At 35.3% G+C, this 21,083-nt stretch overlaps 1 protein-coding gene across 2 annotated transcripts in view; it reads left to right on the plus strand.

Annotated features, from left to right (window-relative positions):
- The window catches only part of B3GALT1 (beta-1,3-galactosyltransferase 1), a 524,490-nt gene that overhangs the window by 186,175 nt on the left and 317,232 nt on the right, over positions 1–21,083 (plus strand). The gene's annotated exons all lie outside the window — the stretch shown is intronic.

Here is a 21,083-nt window from a genome sequence, read left to right on the forward strand (position 1 = left end):
CCCCCCCCCTGCCAAACATTAAAGGTAGAGGTGAGAGGCATTTCAGTGATGGGCACCACATATGCCTAAATCTGCCAAATGTCTTTCTTCTGTAGACTCAATTTCTTCTTTAATACAAATGCCATTGTTTACACTCACATTCTTCTAACTTATGTTGCCTAAACTGATAGTAAATTAGTTTTATGCCACATAGGACCCAAGAGTAGGAGGTCAACAAATACTTCTTAAAGAAAAAATGCCAATAGCAGCTTGACTCGAGTGGACCAAGGAATGGCGTAAGTGAGGCCGGACATGATTGGTAGTCATACTAAGCAGGGTGTCAAGTTCCAGAATAAGGAATTTTGACTTGGCCTTATAGTGAAGGTTTCTGAAAATGATAATGAGAAGATAAATGTGGGTTTTGAAGAAGAAAATCAACCAACAGTAAAGAAGATGGATTAAAGAGAGGAGGAACAGGAAATGCAATTAGCATGCTAATTAGCTAATTACCACAAGAGGAAACCTGGACTAGGCTGTTGGCAGTGAAAAGAAAAAGAAAGTAGAAGATAAGAGCAAAGTTTTTCAGCTCAATTAGAGTGATATTGATTGATCACCTACTAAGTGCCAATCACTGTTCTAGGCCACTGGGACATCAGTGAACAAAATGGAGCATATATTCTATCTGGAAAACAAGCATAAGGAGCAATAACTAATACATATAATAAGGAATGTATATTATTACATATCATTGGAAATTTTAAATGCTATAGAAAAATAAAAATCTGAGCAGAGTGAAGGGGGTAGGGGCAGCAGTTTGCAATATTACATAGGATAGTCAGGGGAAGAAGCCTCACTGAGAAGGAGCAAAGGTTTGAGGAAGGTGAGTGAGGCAGTACCCTGAGGGAAGAGCCTTTCAGGCAGAAGGAAAAGGAAGGGCAAAGACCCTAAAGTGGGGATGTGCTGCTAATATCCACATTTTGAATTTAAAATCTATCCCTTAGCAAGATGCTCAATTGTACCAATTACCAACTACTGAAATGGGGGATTTTGCTGCAGGAAAGAATCTTCTTGCTTTGCAGTGCTGCTTCAGGCCAAATTGGATTACATTTCAAAAGGACAAAAGAAATAGAAGAGTGAATTAAGGAGTCAGCCTTGGGCCATGCCCATAGTTAAAGTCAGTGGGAGAAAATAAAGGACATAGAAGTCAAAGAGAAGCCAGAATCTCATTTGTTCCTTATAGCTGATTAAAGAGGGCTTGGCTAAGAAAAGGAGACTCCCAGATGCCAAATGTAAAAAGATTAAGGGAGAATACAGATTACAGAAACAAAAAAAAAACAGTGGGGTTGAGAAAAGAGGTGTTGGGGTTATGAAGGCTATTGATGACCCAAGAGAGAGCAGTTTCAGTTGATTAAGAGCACAGTTTTAGGAAATGCTCATCTAGTCATGTTGCCTATACCAAGAACAATGGAAAATCTGTGCTGTTAAGAATGAGTAGTATCCTAGACAGGTTGATTATCAACAATCCATTAAAGATATTTTAATAATGTTTTGAAAACTATCTTTGATAAAAAGTGTTGACAACTTTGAGAGAGTAAAATGAAATGTGTTAGGCTTCAAACTGAGGATGTATGCAACTTCTCTTTACCCCTTTGCTCTTCCCTTCTGCTCTGATTTTTAACAAGGCACAAGGCACAATATTGACATGTTAAAGAAGTCTCCACATACTGGGGTTGGGTAATGTTGCAGTATTGATCAGTTTGCAGAAATTCTCTGGACTGGGGCACCTGGGTGGCTCAGTCCATTAAGCGTTGGACTCTTGATTTTGGCTCCGGTCATGATCTCACGGTTTGTGGAATTGAACCCCTTGTCAGACTCTTCGCTGACAGCATGGAACCTGCTTGGGATTTTCTCCCTCCCTCTTCTCCCTCTCTCTCTCCCTGCCCCTTCCCCCACTCACATGCTTTCTAATTCCCCTCCCCACCTCTCAAAATAAATAAATAAGCATAAAAAAAAAAAGAAATTCTCTGGCCTGAAGTATAGTTTTCTTCAGGTCATCACCAAAGCTTGTATTTTATTAATGTATCAACTCAAGTCTTTTTCTAGCACATGGTGATGTTCTGGTTTCAAAAGGCTTACAGAAACATATGGTTATCCTAGAGTTAAGAGTGGAACCTGTCATTATTTGGTAGCAAAATAGCTCCCTTAAAGTTCATACAAATTAAAACATACCAATAAATAACCTGGGTGGCTCAAGTGGTTGAGCATCACACTTCAGCCCAGTCATGATCTCACAGTTCATGAGTTTGAGCCCCACGTGGGGCTCAGCACAGAGCCTGCTTTGAATCCTCTGTCCCCTTCTCTATGCTTCTGCCTGACTTGCGCTCTCTCTCATTCTTTCAAAAATAAATAAACATTAAAACAATTTTTCAAAAAACAAAACAAAAGTAACAACAACAAAAAACATAGCAATAAATAAATAGCACTCAGTTAAGCGTCTGACTCTTGATTTTGGCTCAGGTCATGATCTCATGGGTTTGTGAGTTCAAGGCCTGCCTAGGGCTACACACTGACAATGTGGAACCTGCATGGGATTCTGTCTCTCCCTCTCTCTCTCTCTGCTCCTTCCTGGTTCATTCTCTCTCTCAAAATAAATAAATAATTAAAAACATTTAAAAAAAACCAAAAAATAAAACATCACAATAAATAATGACTCAATATACTTCTATTTAGAATGTCAATAACAAAATATATAGGAGTCAGGGATTTATAAAATTGGTACATTCAACCATGCTTCCTGCTTCTTGTGCTATGACCTAGAATTCACTTTTTAAAACATCTTTTTTGTGTTATATAGTGAATCTATCCGGAAAAAGGGCTTTGAAAGCAGTAGGATATTAGCCATTTAAAGACTGGAAAAACATCTAAATATAAGAAAAGGGATAGACTTGTCATTCCAGAAAACAAATAGGGAAAGTATGTTAAAATTGATGTGATAGGTCATGGAGATTATTTGGAATTTCAGGATTTATGGTAAGTAAATTTCTGGAGATCAGATTCATATTTAAGGTCAGTCTCTTTGCCCTTATTCTCTTCTTGCCTCTTCCTTCTAGATTCCCATCATTCTCCCCCTATTAAAACAGGATCCTGCTCAGGAAAGGATCCACTGTCACAGTCTTTTATAACTTCCTATGAATTTAAATCAGTGTGTTAATTCTCCCATGTGTATTCACATTTTATTTTCTTAATGTTTATTTATTTTGAGAGAGAGCATGTGAGCAGAGAAGAGGAGAGAGAGAGAGGAAGAGAGAAAATCCCAAGCAGGCTCTGCATGGTAAGTGCAGGGCCCCACTCAGGACTCCATCTCATGTACCATGAGATCATGCCCTGACATGAAATCAAGTCAGATGCCCAACAGTCTGAGCCACCCAGGTGCCCCATATTTACACTTTATTTTTATTTTATTTTATTTTTTTAATTTTTTAATGTTTTTAATTTATTTTTGAGAGAGAGAGAGACAGAGCATTAGGGGGGAGGAACAGAGAGAGGGAGACACAGAATCCTTAACAGGCTCCAGGTTGTGAGCTGTCAGCACAGAGCCTGCTGTGGGGCTCAAACTCATGAACCATGAGATCATGACTTGAGCCAAAGGCAGACACTTAAATGGGCCACCCAAGCACCCCACCCCCACCCCATAGTTGCATTTTTAAAAAAATGTTTATTTATTTATTTTGAGAGAAAGCATGAGCACACATGCACCTGCGTGAGGGGAGTGGGGCAGAGAGAATCCCAAGCAAGCTCTACCCTATCAGCATGGAGCTCTATGCAGGGCTCGATCCCACCAACCCTGAGATCATAACCTGAGCCAAGATCAAGAGTCTGATGCTTAACAACTGAGTCACCCACGCACCCTGGTAGTTGCATTGTTAAATATATTTTCTTTTTGCTGGCAATTTATAGTAAAGGAACTGTGTAGTTCCCATAATTGCAACATGATGAGATTCTCATTGCTTCTAATTAACCTGCCTTTTTCTTTCTCAACTCCACAATTATTTTGGCTAAATTGGTTAGCAAACAAAAAAATGTAACTACACTAGCTGCATGTTGCTTTTACTGTGGACTGTTTGGTACTTCCATTGTGTTTCACATGAGAAAAATCTTAAAGTCTAGATTTTATATTCTGTGATAAAAATCACCACTTTGTCCTTGAAGGCATTGTCTCAGAAATGATTTTTTAAAAGATAGCACTATTGGTTTCATTTCTGGGAAGAGAAAAACATCAGTCAGAGTAGTAGTAAAATAGTAATCTAGTATGTTTGGTATTATGAGACTCAAGGATTTTGCAATAAAATGAAATCTTTACTGAAGAAAAATTGGCATATTTTGTTAAGAGGAAGAGAGTTGAATTGCTATATTTGACTGCAAATCTGGCAACACTAGAAGTAGTTACTTAGAAGTAAAAGTTTTCCTAAAGCTTTTTATTTGAATTAGTTATTGTAATTGCATCAATAACAGAATTCTTAATTTTTACAAGCACAGAAGTATGCATAGGTTTTTTTAATCCTGTAATATCCCCAAATACTTAAGACATGTGCTTTATAGAAACAGAGTGTCAAAAGTTCAGAAATAACAGAAGTAAAACCAATGAATTACCAAAGTAGTAATTAGTACAAGTTTATTGTGCACACACCAAAAATTTTGCAAACTGGAAGCCTTCAAAGCAAAGTGTGGAACGAGGCTCAGGAGCGTATTGTTATGAAGCAATTCATATAGTGAGAAAGCAGTGACTGTTTATTCTTGACAGTGATTAGTAATAATGTTAGGATTTTCTTAAACAATAAGGAATTCGTCAGTGGTTACCTCAATATCTACCTTGAGAAATAGTTTAAAATTTGCTTATGATTTCCAGAGGCAGAAGGAAGAAATGATCCAGGTCAAGTTCATCTTGTGAAATAAGCTAAATAAAGCTTTGCTTATGTGACTTAACTGGTTTTGGCTGCCCAGGAAATCTTCAAGGTTCATCTGTTGTTTTGATTATAACAAATCCCACTTTTGGTTATTCTCTCAGCAGGCTAAGAATATGACTAAGCAGTATAGCAGTATTTTGGTTACTACCATTGATGTAGTCAGACTGAAGAATCACATGTCAGTGTTTGCATTCATCAGGCCAGAGGGCCTTGTAACCACAGGATTCATCATTTGTGTGATTATTGTTGATTTGATCTAGTTGTCTGATCCTGATGAACACCATTTGGCATGTGATTGACTGACAACAGGCTTTTAAGACCCTCAAGGCAATACAGTGCACTAGAGAGGTCTATATGGTGACTATAAGAGAAAAATAGCCAAGGATTAAAAAATTCACTGGAGGACAGCTTCTCATGAGCCAAGATTTAACCAGTTAAGTGTTTCAAGTAGGTTATAATTTAAGTTATTTACGTAGGCACAACGTGATGTGTTAGCAAACATCCTTGTGCTTACTTAGGACAGGATGAATATTGAGGATGCTTAATTTTAGGAGATGGTGTTGTGGGTGAGCTTCCACCTAAATTAGGTGGAATATATGAGATGAACAATCAGGTAATTTAATGAGAGGTGTTTTTATGGAAACAAAAGAGAAACACAGCTTAATAGTTTGAACAATTTATAAGTTTCTGAGTTTGGGAACCAGCCAGTTGAGATTTCCGTATATGGGATTCTAAAGCATCCTTAGATACAGTGAGAGCAAGCAGGGACAATCTGACAGATTTTCCTGGTTTGCAGTGTGAATGTGTCTGATGATCTTTCTGAGTGTCTACATAGCAACAGGCATGAAGATGGTCCACACATCCGCTGGGGTGGTGATTTCTCAGGAGTTTATATCAAGTTGTCCAGCTTTAGCTTGCGTGACTTCAAGAAAAAGATAGTTTTAGTTTCATAGTGATTCCAAATCTTAAGAATGGGAGAAAACTGGAAATGTTAGTTTGAAAAATTCTAGCCAAATATTAGAGGAAACTAAAGGAATTCAGGACCCAATCCAGTTTATGGGTAGAAAACAAAACCTCAAAAACATTAACAGCACTAGGATCTGATACCCACAAAAATGTATTACTGAAATATAATTTTTCTCTCTATAATCATCCCCATTTCCTTCAAAGATAACCACAGTAAGACTAATTTGTTTGCAAACTAATTCTGATTTCAATAAACTTGGCCCGGTTATTTACCAAAGTGTAGCAAGAACAGTGGTTGGCCATATAGTTCTTTTGTTTTTTTAAAGTTTATTTATTTATTTTGAGAAGAAGGGTGGGGGCAGAGAGCAAGGGAGAGAGAGAATCCCAAGCAGACTGCACACCCAGTGCAGAGTCTGCTGTGGGGCTCAACTTCATGACCATAAGACTGAGATCATGACCTGATCTGAAATCAAGAGTCAGATGCTTAACAGACTGAGCCAACAGATGTCCAAACCATATAGTTCTTTTAAAAAATTTCTTTAATGTTTATTTATTCTTGAGACAGAGAAAGAGCATAAACAGGAGAGGGTCAGAGAGAGGAAGACACACAGTCTGAAGCAGGCTCCAGGCTCCGAGCTTTCAGCACAGAGCCTGACGCAGGGCTCAAACTCAGACTGTGAGATCATGACCTGAGCTGAAGTCAGATGCTTAACCAACTGAGCCACCCAGGTGCCCCCATATAGTTCTTCTAAATGTGCTTTGCTGGGCCTTTTCATAGGGTATCTCAGACTAGACTTTCAAAAGCCTTTCAAGGTTAGGAAGCCAAGCCAAGGATTTGTCTTTGAATTCAGAGAATCAACTATAGCAATAACTTGTGAGTGACAAAAGAGCCATGGTTAAAGAGCCATGGTTAAAGATCTGGTGAGAGTTCACACACATACACATACACACACACACACACACACACACACACACACACACACACACAATGTTGACAAGTAAGTTTGTTTTTTTTGTGTGTGTGATTTATAATATTTTAAGTTAATAGCTGGAATTATGACTAAAAACATCAATTTTTAAGGAATTTATATAAAAATTTAACTTACTTATTTTAATGATATATGTCCCATATAAATATGATCTAAGAAGGTTAAACATTACTTGTTATTTGACAATGTTCCCCATGAAATTTAATATATCAAGTTTAAATAAACTAACTTTTCTTTTTTTAAATTTCATTCAGATATGATTTGAGGAGGTTTAAATGTCAAAAGATTTTTTTTAATGTCAAAAGATTTAAAATACTTGATCAAATAGTATCATAAGTCTCTGTGAGACAACACTTCATTATCCATTCAACTCAAAAGTGAACTTAAAAGATGTCAGAGGCAAATACAAAGTTACATGGTTATACAACTAGTATGTACAACTATTGAATTTAACTCCATTAATGGAGAAGATTCTGGGTTTTTCTTTACGAAAACCAGGAGCTGACAAAGACAACATGAAGCACAGGGAATTATTTTCATAAGACACAGAATCTTTGTTTCCTAGGCAGAGTACATTAAAGGTAAAGAAAAATCTTTGTTTATAATTTCTTATTAAGATCAACTGATGATCTAAAGCAAACTTTGTCATTTTAAAGGAGAGAAGCAAATTATAATTTTGCACCAGTATTCTTTTGATATTAAAAGTACCCCCCTTCTTTTTTTTTTTACCTTGTTAACATAAATGTATTCCAATCTTAGCTTGACTACATATAAAATTCCTTTCTGAAGATTTCTTTTTCACAAACCTACAATTTTCTGTATCCATTCAGCTGTTGTCCTATCTTTTCTTATTCTGGAACAATTATATTACTTTAGGACAAAATTACTTTCTTTTGTCCTTTACAAAAAACCAAAAACATTCCATGTCCTTCATATCTTTTCTTACCCCTCCAAAATTCTATTTTCCTTACCCACTTTTCATATTCAGTCATTTTCTTTTATCCTTATTACTTCTAGTAGTTTTAATTACATATATTAATTAAAATTCTAATCTAGAATCCTTAATGCCTAGTGAAAACTAAAAAGTAAGCAGTTGTGGACTGGCAAATTTATAATTACATTTCATAATTTCTAAAAGTATATTCTTCCTCATAGTAAATTTTTCGGTGTGGCACAAAACATGTTTATTAATAGACCCAAATATCTGTTGTCTCTCTAAAAATTAAAAAGCCAAAAGATGAACTTATGTTTATTATTTAATGTTTTTCTTACTTGGAAATTATTTAGGTATTCAATGAATATTCATTATTTAGTTTAACTTAGTATCAACTTTTATTTGCATTTATTTAAATTAATTGGTTTTAACAGTTATGTTTGGGTTAGACATTGAACAGCTAACTGTTACATTAAGTAACTTCTTGTTGACCAATTTTGAAGAACTAGAGATACCCTGAGCTTATTGGATTAGTAAAACTAGGTAGAAAAAGTTGTATATTTGCATTACATTTAATATTTACAATTCTCAAGACATTCCTGTTTTTATTAAACCACAAACTTAAACTAGCTTTTATTTGTCAAAGATTATCCCAGATCATTTACACTTGAAAAATGTTTGGATTAGTTTCTGTATTTCTGGGAATTTTAGGAGTACTTAATTTTTATAAGTGCTTGTTTTTCTTTAAGCCAATTAAATTGATCTCCTTACAAATTAGTTTTGGCAATATCCAGAGTTTGAAAAATATCACATATTTACAATATACATCAGGTGGCCCAAGTTACGGTTACCTGCTCAGATGGCCAAAGAGATTTTCCTGAAGACTTTTTATTTGCACGCTGCAAGGATCCTTTTAAAGCTATTTTCAAAGTAATTTTGTCTATTAGAAGCTTTTAAACACCAATCAAAGAATGCACTCCATTGCCTCTAAGAAGTTTGGAATCCTCTTTTTTGAGGATGCCTCTTAAGGTGCACTTATCTAAGTTAAAGTTTCTCCAACATGGCTACTACAGTTCCCAAAGCTTCTACAATTTCCAAAAGCACACAAGATCCTGGACCATAGACCAGGTTGAACCCATCTCTGCCTTAAGATTCCCTAAGTCATCTTAACTATGAGGGGCCTTGTTTTCTAACAATTGTTCCAAAACACAGGGAATCATGTATTTTTCCTCCTTTTGAAAAGAATAGGACAAAGAAGCTTTATTAAGCAAAATATGGATATGCACAATAAAGTCAGAGAGCTCAAAAGGCAAAGAGAGCAGTACTGGGATCCAAGAGAGATTTATTCTCAAAACCAGGGTTAGTAAGAAAGCAGTGAGCTCAGCAAGCTCTGTAGGTACAGCACCTGTTTGTTTACAGGCCTTGGAGTCATTAGGCATCTTCTTTGGATCCTACGTCTGATGCCATGGCATGCCAAAAGTTTAGAAATAATAGAAGTAAAACCAGTGAACCACCAAAGTAGTAATTTGTACAAGTTTATTGTGCACACACCAAGAAGATAATTTGCAAACTGGCAGCCCCACAGACCAAAATGTGGAATGAGGCTCAGGGGAATATTGTTATAAAGCAATTTATGTAGTGAGAAAGCAGCAACTGCTTATTCTTCACAATGATTGGTTATAATAGTAGAATTTTCTTAAATGATAGGGAATTGGTCAGTGGTTACTTCATATCAACCTTGAGAAACAGTTTAAGTTTTGCTTATGATTTCCAGAGGAATAAGCAAGAAATGACCCAGGTCAAGTTAGTCTTATGAAATAAGATAAATTAGGCTTTGCTTGTATGACTAACTGGTTTTGTCTGACCAAAGGATTGTCAAGGTTAATCTCCATTTGTTTTTAATTTTCACAGGAGTAATAGGGAAAATAAAATAAACATCTCAAAACTCTATATTAAAAGATGAAAGAAATTATGTTTTCCCTTCCCCTGCAAAGAGCAGCACAAGAAAAATTTGGGTGGAAAAATAAGTGAACTAAGTGAGAATGCATGACTGGCTTGGAACCTGGAGATACCTTAGTTAAATTCACTTATCTGCCCTACTACTAGAGTAGTTTAAGTAAAATCTTGGGGATGGTGGGAAAGGAGTAAGGTGGGGGGAGGGGGAGAAAGGGAGAGGGAGGGAGGGAGAGAGAGAGTGAGAAAACTAAGAAAGAAAGAAAGAAAGAAAGAAAGAAAGAAAGAAAGAAAGAAAGAAAGAAAGAAAAGGCAAGAAAAGAACGTGTGTGTGTGTGTGTGTGTGTGTGTGTGTGTGTGTGTGTGTGTGTGTATAAGAAATAGTCTAAAAGACAGGTACAAAAACAAGCTCAGAGGGAAGAATTTGAGTTCCAAGTAGAGGAAGATATTTGATAATCTTTCAAGCTTATGGTTTGACACCACCAATGGCTTTTGTTGCTTTGGAAACATCATTTCACCTTCTTGCATCTGAATTTTTCTGGGAAAAACATCCACTTAATGTCACAGTAGCCTCACAGGAACAATTTAATAGTCCCTTTAAAAGCTTGTACGAACTCTCAGGACTGAAGATGCAGTTTTGCAAAGGCATTCGCAGCCTCTGTCAATCTTAATTTAACAGATTGAGAATTTGATTGTTTTATTACCAAACCATCAGTTGCACAGAATAGAAGGCAAGAACAATTCTTTACAAATTGTTAAAATGCTAGTTAAATAATGACCAGAAAATTGCAAATTGACCTTCTTTAGTGGCATTTCTAAAAGATGGCTTCAGTACGCCCAGTTTTATTTCCTTACTCTAAATGATAGCTCATCAGACAAAGTTCCCATGTTGTGCCATTGATGGGATCTTTGGAGAAAATTCCTTTCCTCTATATTTGTTTTATGAGTTGTGGCATCTTCTCTTGGTTTGACCATATCTGGAGGATCTGGCTATATTCATCATAAGAGTAACTGCAAGCATTTGAGTTCTGTTCCACACTAGGACCCCAGACAGAACTTAACTTAGGAGGAGCAAAACATGCCCATTTTATGCTTGTTATAAAAGCAAGAGTGTTTGTTCACAGCTTCATTTTTGTGAGCATCAGTAATTCTTTAATACATTGCTAGCACATGGGTCTTAAAATGAATATGACTGACAATCCCTTGACTAATGTTATTGGAATTTTCAATTCACTTGCTGATTCTAACTTATTCCTGGGGTAAGAGTAGAAAAATCTTGCAAAGAATGATTCATAGGAAGATTGATCCCAGTGAGGTAATTATAGGCTCTTTAATAATAGTTGATTGTTTGAACCACAATTCTTTACTGATGATAGGTCTATCATACTATCTGGAATAGTGAAACTATTAGTTATAAATTCCTAAAGTAGAATAATAGGACACCCTTTAAAAAATGACATTTAAGGGGCACCTGGGTGGCGCAGTCGGTTAAGCGTCCGACTTCAGCCAGGTCACGATCTCGCGGTCCGTGAGTTCGAGCCCCGCGTCAGGCTCTGGGCTGATGGCTCGGAGCCTGGAGCCTGTTTCCGATTCTGTGTCTCCCTCTCTCTCTGCCCCTCCCCCGTTCATGCTCTGTCTCTCTCTGTCCCAAAAATAAATAAAAAATGTTGAAAAAAAAATTAAAAAAAAATGACATTTAAGTAGCCACTGAGGTAAACAACTTTATAACATATTTTAATAAATTAAAATGCAGTGATTATAAAATTATTGTCCTTTTAAATAATTTTATAAGATATTATGTCATAGAAGTAAATGAAATGGGCTTTGAGTTTACAACAGTAGAAAACCTCTTAAAGTGGATATTTAGGCTGATTTTTTTCTGATAATATATCTGTTATGTATAAATGAAAGCAAATACAATATTTATTAACTCAAAATTCAAAAATATTTACATTGATTTTACTTTAAGTTGTAATTTCTGTCATAGTTTAGTAAAAGTAATACATAATGCAGCTAATAACTATTTCTAGTTTTCAAACCTCAAGTTTTGTTTTTCGATATAAGCTTTTAAATATGCTAAAAATAATTTCTTGATTTTACCTTGAAGTTCAAACTTTTAAGCAATAAATTAAAATAAAAAACACCAATACCTTTTATTTACAAAACAAAATCAATGTTTTAAACATGTATGAAACAGTTTATAGTTGACTCTTAGTTGTAATGTAAATATAAGATTGATTAGATCTACTCCAAATTTGGAAACCTTTTGCTCCTAAAGACAACTCTCCAAAATACTAATTCACTCATCTACAGCAGCAAAAGAATGTCAGTAAGGTTGAGCCACTAGTGTGCTACTCTTGCAGTAATTACATACCTTGGACTTTACCTTGAAGTACTTGCTTATTTGTTGGAATTTAGCCTTCAAAGTAGTGTTGAGTTTGAGATGAGTACATAAATGAATTACATATGACATTTATAGCAAGGCTCTAGAGTCTCATTTCCTCTCTAAATTCTTAAAGTGTTAAATCCTTTGAAGTTTTAAGCATAAAGTAAAATAAAACTTGTAAACTAGTAAAATAAACTTGTCTTATATCACTTATACATTCCATTTTTCTTACAATAGATGCAAAAGACATTGGACTATAGATGATTCACTCATTCATTCATTCAAGGAGCATTTACTAAAAAGTCTCTTTTATGTTAGGCAGTGAACAAGGTGGTGAAAGCTTCCAATTTAGTAGTAGAGATACACACTGAACAACACATTTCACCCATCTATCCACAGATGCAATTATGAGAAATACTGCAAAGGAAAGAACAGGAGGTGAGTGCATTTAAGAGAATGCCTTACCATAAAAGGGTCATGAAAATCCAGGAGTAAGGTAGTTAAAGGGAAGGGGAACATCCTGGAAAAAGCAATCTGAATGTTCGAGGGATGTATTCATTAAGATATTTTCTGAACAAAAATGGACAAAATCAAAGGACTATAAATGTAATTGAATAAGATTTTAATTACTGCTTTATAACATATATTTTCAGATATTTTTAAAGTTAAGATTTTTGACATACTGTCCACTAAAACTTCTTAAATTTTTCTTCACAATCCTTCTTCCTCCCCAACCTCATGGATTAACTCAACTATTACATAAGTATTTAAAGGAGTGAATAGATCTGATGAGTGTTCATGAGCGATTATTTGTGAAAAATTTATGGGTGTGTATACTTCAAGATCTGCAGAGTATCTACCTGCCATGAAGTTTCCTTTCACCTGACTATTACCCGGGCTACTGCTGGTTCCTGAATACCTGCAAAAAGTAAAAAAGCTTACTGCTAAGTTTTAATATGTTAAATTATTTAAAGCTTCCAATAGCTGCTGTATTTTATGTGATAATGTCAAAATACAGTAGCTTGGCTATGAAAACTCTTTATAGTAAATGTGATCTCCAACCTACGCTTCTAGCACGTTCCCCTTTATTTCATGAACACAGTCTATGCTTTGGCCAAAGTAGTTCATTTACTTTTCCCCTAATGGCACCCTACGTTATCTCACTTCCAAGATATTTCCTCCATCTAAAGTGCCCCCTCCCAATTTCTATTCTTCAAAAGCCTACTCGATCTTCATAATATCATCACTGACCACTCTACTCCAGAGTACTTTTTTTTATCTGAATTCCAATTTAGAAATCATACAAACTCTCTAATAACATTCTATATTCCTGGATGCCCTTGTGGTTGGTAACCCAAAACTGAATTGGCTTCTTTGTGTTAAAATTTCAAGTGCACTTTGTTTTCATTATTTTGTACATAGATTCCATTTCCATAGCTGTCCTATATTCTAGGATGGTTTTTCTTTAAATCTTTGAGGTCAGGGTGCTTTTCCCATATTCAGCGTTCAGTAAATGCATGCTGCTGGGTTGATGAAAAAGAGCAGAGTTGTCAGTAACCACCAAGCAAAAGAACTACTGAATCTTCATCATCAGGAATTTTCTGGCTCCCTGGATTAATACGCAGTGGGTACAATTCCATAACAGATTAATTGCCAGCAATCATGAAGAAGTTAAAATAGTCTCAGAATTTAAAAGCTATACTTGAATCATAATGAAGTTTCTTAATTTTGTGCCAAGCCCACAGATTGAGTGCCTGGTATTGTTTAGCTGGCCTTATTTACTTAGTGATAATCATTTCCTGAGTTGGTGTAGAACACTGAATTAGAATGGATATAAGTCTAGCCTAGAATCCATATCCTACTATTAGTTATAAGTAGCTCAATATTAGATATTGTAAGTGACTATATGTTGACTGTGAAGGTAAGCACTAGCTAGTTTTTAGGATCTCAAATCATCTCAAATTTAAAGGTCAATTTTTTTCTGTTTTCACTATGATTGCTTTTCATGCAGAGGCAAATTATAGGACTATTACAGGACTATACAGATACCTCTTTTCTTTTAAACTGTTGAAAAAGAAAAATATAGAGGGGAGCCTGAGTGGCTCAGTCAGTTAAGTGTCAGACTTCGGCTCAGGTCCTGATCTCGCAGTTTGTGAATTCAAGCCCCATATCCGACTGTGCTGACAGCTCAGAGCATGCAACCTGCTGTGTATTCTGTGACTCCCTCTCTCTCTGCCCCTCCTTGCTCAGCTCTGTCTCTTTCTGTCTTTCAAAAAATAAATAAATGTTAAAAAATATATAGGAAGAAAATCGCTTATCAGAAAGGAATAGGTTACTTCAATTTCCATTGATAGCTGGATGGTTAATTAAATTAAGGTACAATAGGGTGCCTGGGTGGCTCACTTGGTTGAGTGTCCAACTTCAGCTCAGGTCATGATCTCACAGTTCATGGGTCTGAGCGCCGCGTTGGGCTCTGTGGCTGACAGCTCAGAGCCTGGAGCCTGCTTTGGATTCTGTGTCTCATCTCTCTCTGCCCCTCCCCTGCTCATGCTCTGTCTCTCCCTCTCTGTCAAAAATAGATAAGTATAAAAAAAAATAAAAAATGAAATATGCTTAATTTAAAAAAATAAATAAATTAAAGGTACATTTACTAAATGTAGAATTGTTAAATTGTAAATATTAATTTACTAACAATACATTTATTAAATGTTACTATGCAACATAATGCATATAGCCATAAAAAGGAGTATATATTTCTTTATATACTGATATATAGAGATCTCCAAATATATGAAGTGAACAAGCAAGAGACAGATCAGTGTGCAGGATATGCTGCCATCTGTATAAATGTAATAAAAAGGAATATGGGTAGATCTACATATATGTGAAAAGAATATATCAGGAAGAGCATACAATAGGCTGATCATTCTTATGACTCTGGAGGAGAGGGGAGATTGTTAAAATGAAAAAATGAGAGACAGTCTTTTTGCTGAATACACTTTGTATTTTCTAAATGTTGAACCATGTGACTGCCTTAACTACTAAAAAATAATATTCAGAAATTTAGTTTTAGTAATGTACTATGTGTGATAATCATGGAATTACAGAATATTTATTACAGTCTTATTTTACTTTTTTATTTATTTATTTTTTAATTTTTTTTAACGTTTTATTTATTTTTGAGACAGAGAGAGACAGAGCATGAACGGGGGAGGGGCAGAGAGAGAGGGAGACACAGAATCTGAAACAGGCTCCAGGCTCTGAGCCATCAGCCCAGAGCCCGACGCGGGGTTCGAACTCACGGACCGCGAGATTGTGACCAGAGCTGAAGTCGGACGCTTAATCAACTGAGCCACCCAGGCGCCCCTATAGTGTTATTTTAATAAGACATTAAAAACAACACATGATAGAATGTAGTTAATTATTATATTCATTCATTTATTAAAAATAACGAACAAATATATGGAAAATAAAAACTGCAATAGATTAAGAATCTACGTGATTTTAGATAGACCAAAAATATTTTTGCATATTTGTTTTAATTTAGAGGGTCATCTAAATGTTAGGAAACAATTATTGCTGAATGGTAGGTTTTCCTTTTTCAACTCTTCTGTACTTTCTTAATTTTCTACATAAATTATATGTTGAGGAAAAAAGTTATCTGAAAAGAAAGGAACAATGAATGACATGAAAAACATAAGACAATTAATAAGATAGACTTGAATATTAGTAAAATGAACATTTTTTTAAGTGTATTTATTTTGAGAGAGAGAAAGACAGAGAACACAATCAGGGGAGGTGCAGACAGAGCACCAAGCAGGCTCTAGACAGTAATTGCAGAACCCAGTGCAGGGGTCTCTCTGAACCATGAGATCATAACCTGAGCCGGAATCAAGAGTCAGATCCCTCTCCGACTGAGCCACCCAGGCATCCCCAAAATGAACATTTTTTTTTGAAAAACAAAATTTTTTTTTTAACGTTTATTTATTTTTTTGGGACAGAGAGAGACAGAGCATGAACGGGGGAGGGGCAGAGAGAGAGGGAGACACAGAATCAGAAACAGGGTCCAGGCTCTGAGCCATCAGCCCAGAGCCCGACGCAGGGCTCGGACTCACGGACCGCGAGATCGTGACCTGGCTGAAGTCGGACGCTTAACCGACTGCGCCACCCAGGCACCCCTTTTTTTTTTTTTTTTTGAAAAAAAAATTTTTTTAACGTTTATTTATTTTTTTGGGGCAGAGAGAGACAGAGCAAGAACGAGGGAGGGGCAGAGAGAGAGGGAGACACAGAATCAGAAACAGGGGAACATTTTTTAACTTACTACCTTTACTAATGCAAAATGTGTTTCTTATTGAGAACCCATCATTGTACACCAAAAAGATACAGTGCTAAACACAAAAGACAAAGTCCCTTCTATGGTTGAGCTCACATTTTGACAAGACAGAGATAGAAAAATAAACATAAGATATGTTAGCAAATGATAGGTACCATGAAGACAAATGAAGCAGGATAGAGGGCAAGTTCTTAAATGAATGACATACTTTGAATTAAAAGTGCAGTTGGAAATAGAAGCTAAGACAACAAGAATCCTTTTCTCATTCCCAGCATTAGGTGAAAAGATTTTAATATTTCAACTATTAAATATGATGTTTCTACAGATACTTATCTAGAAAATTTTTATTGGTTGTAGGGTATCCTTTATATTCCTAGTGTTCTATGAATTGTTATCATGAATAAATTTTGAATTTTATCAAAATTTTTATATATTCTTTGAGATAATCATGCTTTTCTTCTTTATTCCATCACTCTGGTAAAATGCATGAAATAATTTTCAAATGTTAAATCAAAAATATTCCTGGAATAAACCCATTTTGGTTTAATTATATTTATTATATAAACTTAAATAATATTTTATGAATATAGAGGATTATAGATGCAAAGTTGTATTTTAAATTTTTTAAGTTTATTTATTTATTTTGAGAGAGACAGAGAAAGCATGAGTGGGGGAGGGGCAGAGAGAGTTGGAGAGAGTGAATCTCAAGCAGGCTCCACACTGCCAGCACAGAGCCCAATGTGGGGCTTGAACTCATGAAAGTGGGAGATCATGACCTGAGCTGAAGCCAAGAGTCAGGCGCTTAACTGAATCACCCAGCCTTCCCACAAAGTTGCATTTTATATCCATAGAAATCTGTGTGTGTTATTTATATAAATATATATACTTGCATAATTTTTAAGTATATTTATATTCAGTGGGAAAAAATTGTGTACAATTCCCATTATTTCTTTAAATGTTTGAAAGAATTCACAGACTATCTATGGCACATTCTTGCTAAAAGTAAGTAAATAAATAATGTGGGATCTTTTCAAACCTACAGATGTAACTACCAATTCACAGAAAATTTAGGGGATTCAGGAACAAGTTAAATGACACCTGAAGAAGTAATCAGCCATATATAAAATAGCAGAAAATTTAAAGGATAAATGACCTGGTTTTTTCATCATATTTAAAGGTAAAAGTTGAAATCTTTCTATCACAACTTCTATTTCAAGTAGTACTTTCTATTGCCTGGTACAGAAAGGGAAAAATGAAAGGTGGAGTAGTTAGTTACAAATGCAAGCATAAGCCATATTTGAGTTTTAATTTTTTTCCTTTTTTTAATTTTCAATTTTTTAAAATCTATTTATTTAAACTCAAGTTAGTTAACATACAGTGTAGTATTTGTTTCAGTAATAGAACCCAGTGATTAATCACTGACATATAACACCCAGTGCTCATCCCAACAAGTGTGCTCCTGAATGTCCATCATCCATCGTCCATCATCCAAACTCCACCCTTGGGTTTTAATTTGAGTTTTAATTTTTTTCCTTTTTTTAATTTTCAATTTTTTTAAATCTATTTATTTAAACTCAAGTTAGTTAACATACAGTGTAGTATTGGTTTCAGTAATAGAACCCAGTGATTAATCACTGACATATAACACCCAGTGCTCATCCCAACAAGTGTGCTCCTGAATGTCCATCCATCCATCGTCCATCATCCAAACTCCACCCTTGGGTTTTAATTTGAACAAATCAACTGCAGGAGACATTTTGAGACATTGTGGAAACTTGAACATCAACAAGCTGTTATTAAAACTGAATTATCTGTAATATATAGGCTTATCATAATATTATTTTTTATCTTTGTGTATATTGGAAATGTCTATCATACAGTTCAGTGTTTCATAAAAAAAAGAATAAAAAGGTATCGTCAGCTTACAAATGTACAGTTTTTGCTCCACTCTTATTTCTACTGCTGCTATAAAATAATATACCTGTTTCCCTACTGTACATGGTTTATTTTAAAGTTTGAGAAATTTTTCAAAATTGGTATGTATTTCACTAGCTACTTTTTAAAGAGATTTGCTACATTTTAGAAAGAATACCAATTATATGTTTTTGTAAAAGAAAAATAAATATTTGGAACCAAATGAGCAAACTTATGGCAGTTTTAAAAAATACTTATTTTTGAACATTAGAGGATTGTCGACCAGTAACAGTTCCCTGTAGTAAACAAGAACGAGGACTGTTTTTTCTCTTTTCTTTCTGCCTTCCAATCTCTCTTTAATGTGTCCTATTGAAAGAATCTAATTGGAAGCCATGGGGGAAAGGAGAAATAAAGTTCAGAGTCCCAGCACCAGCTTCACAGAGCTGAGTGTAAATGAGTAAATTTGAGACTGAGTTATAATAATGATAACTGGAAAGCAGAGTATCTGTTATTTTATGTGGTAAATTTTGATCTAGTATTATTTTTTGTTACTTGTAGTCAAATTATGTAAACTGTATAGAATAGTGACTAATAATGTAGACTTTTAATTTTATTTTATTCAATTATTCATTTTTATTATTATTTTGAGAGAGAGGGAGGGAGTATGTGAGCAGGGAAGAGAGAGAGAGGGAGGGAGGGAGGGAGAGAGACAAAGAAAGAGAGAGGGAGAATCCCAAGCAGGCTCCACGCCCTGCAGAGAGCCCCACACAGGGCTTGATTCCAAGCACTTGGGATCATGACCTGAGTTGAAATCAAGAGTTGGATACTCAACCGACTGAGCCACCCAGCCACCCCGGATGTAAACTTTTTAAAAGCAGCTAAATCCTGGCTCCTACTTGTGCAAATGTGGGTAAATTACTGAAACTTTCCAAGCCACTGTCTTTTCATCCATAATATTGGTATATAATAATCATATCTACTTTATGAAGTAGTTTCTTTACCCTTGTGAAGAAAAGGTGAAGGGTAAATGAGTAGCCTGGTCACATATGCAAACTGCTATAATTTTTTTAATAATCATCATCTTGCTATCATTATCATCATTGTGATTTATAAACTGTAAAATACACCAAAAGTTTATTTTTAAAAGTGAGTATGAATATTCTGATAATTTCGTAACTGATTTACCATTTTTGATATAGTCATTCTACAAATTATCACTTTTAATGATACTGCATTTAATAACCAAAATAATACTGAGGAGAAAAATAATTGTCTTCAGCTTGAGTTAATCTAATATAGCTGGGAAAACCCAGAGATACAAAAGAGATTTTCCTCTGGAGGTAAGAAGATAACTAGATTTAGCTAGATACCTATGGATTTGATGTACATATCTACTTCAAATGTTATTATTTCCTTTAGTATGTTTAAGGCCAATCAGGCATCTTAAAAGAGACAGTTGACATGGAGAAGGTGCTCTCTTCAGATTGTCTTCATGTTCATGTTGGAGTTTACAAAGGAATCCGTAGCCACGTGCCACTGACTAGGGTTAGTTAACACAGTCCTACTGATGAAGCATTAGCTGAGCACTCATCTGCTTATAGTGAAGCATAAATCAAAATGCTGAAAAGTGCCTCTGCCAACAGGTTAATGCCTCAAGGATGATGTGCAGCTCTTCATTGTCTTTGTACTGGATACAAAGCCACCTCCATTCTTGTTCATTAGGATGGAATATTGACATCTTTGTTTTCGATCTTACTACCTTCAATTACTTTATTTTTCTAGGGAAATTAAGCCCTCATAAAGCAAGTTTCCCTCAAAATTTTCTTCTAAAATGCATGGTGTATTTGCTTTAGATTTCAGATGTTCTTTGGGACGTATTTATCTCGTGAATCTGCTCAACCTTTCTTGGGAATCAAAATTTTTTTATTATAAAATAACTTTTATGCTATATGGTTAAAGAATTTTCTAGTCGTGGGATGCCTGGGTGGCTCAGTCAGTTAAGCATCTGACTCTTGATATCAGCTCAGGTCATGATCTCATGGTTCGGGAGATTGAGCCTGGTGTCAGGCTCCAAGCTAATGGCAAGGAGCCTGCATGCTGCTTTCTCTCTCCCTCTCTCTCACTTGCTCTCTCTCTCTTGTCTCTTTCTCTTTCTCTCTCTCTCTCTTTCAAAATAAATTAATAAAAATTAAAAAAAAAGAACATTCTAGTCAACAAGTGACTTTTAAAAACCAACTTTACTAGGTCACAAGACAAACTACATAAATTTCCCACGTCTGCCTATATATGTTTAACATATTCTAGTAATTCCTATTCTGAAGCAAAGTTAGGCAGAATGGATTTTATCTTCTATTAACCATTAATTTAAATCATATTTGCCCATTTATGGTTTTTCCCTTTCATCCTATTATGACCACCCTATTTAGTTGCTGTGATACTATACAGAGGTAGAAGATTCTGTTTAATTATGCTGAAAAAAATCCAATGTAATTTTTTTCTATCTCCAAGGGACATTTGTTGTCAACTTTCTTTCTTCTGGCAGGCCCTTATTTCTTGTTTGGACTGATACAAGAACTTCTGTAATGATTGCCTTCGTGGTGTCTTGCTACTTTCTACACCATCCTCAATATTTCTGCGTATGAAAGTTCTCTAAGACATAAATTTG

Source organism: Herpailurus yagouaroundi, unplaced genomic scaffold, assembly GCF_014898765.1.
Source record: "Herpailurus yagouaroundi ecotype Mexico unplaced genomic scaffold, PumYag 140, whole genome shotgun sequence".
Classification (NCBI taxonomy): Eukaryota; Metazoa; Chordata; class Mammalia; order Carnivora; family Felidae; genus Herpailurus; species Herpailurus yagouaroundi.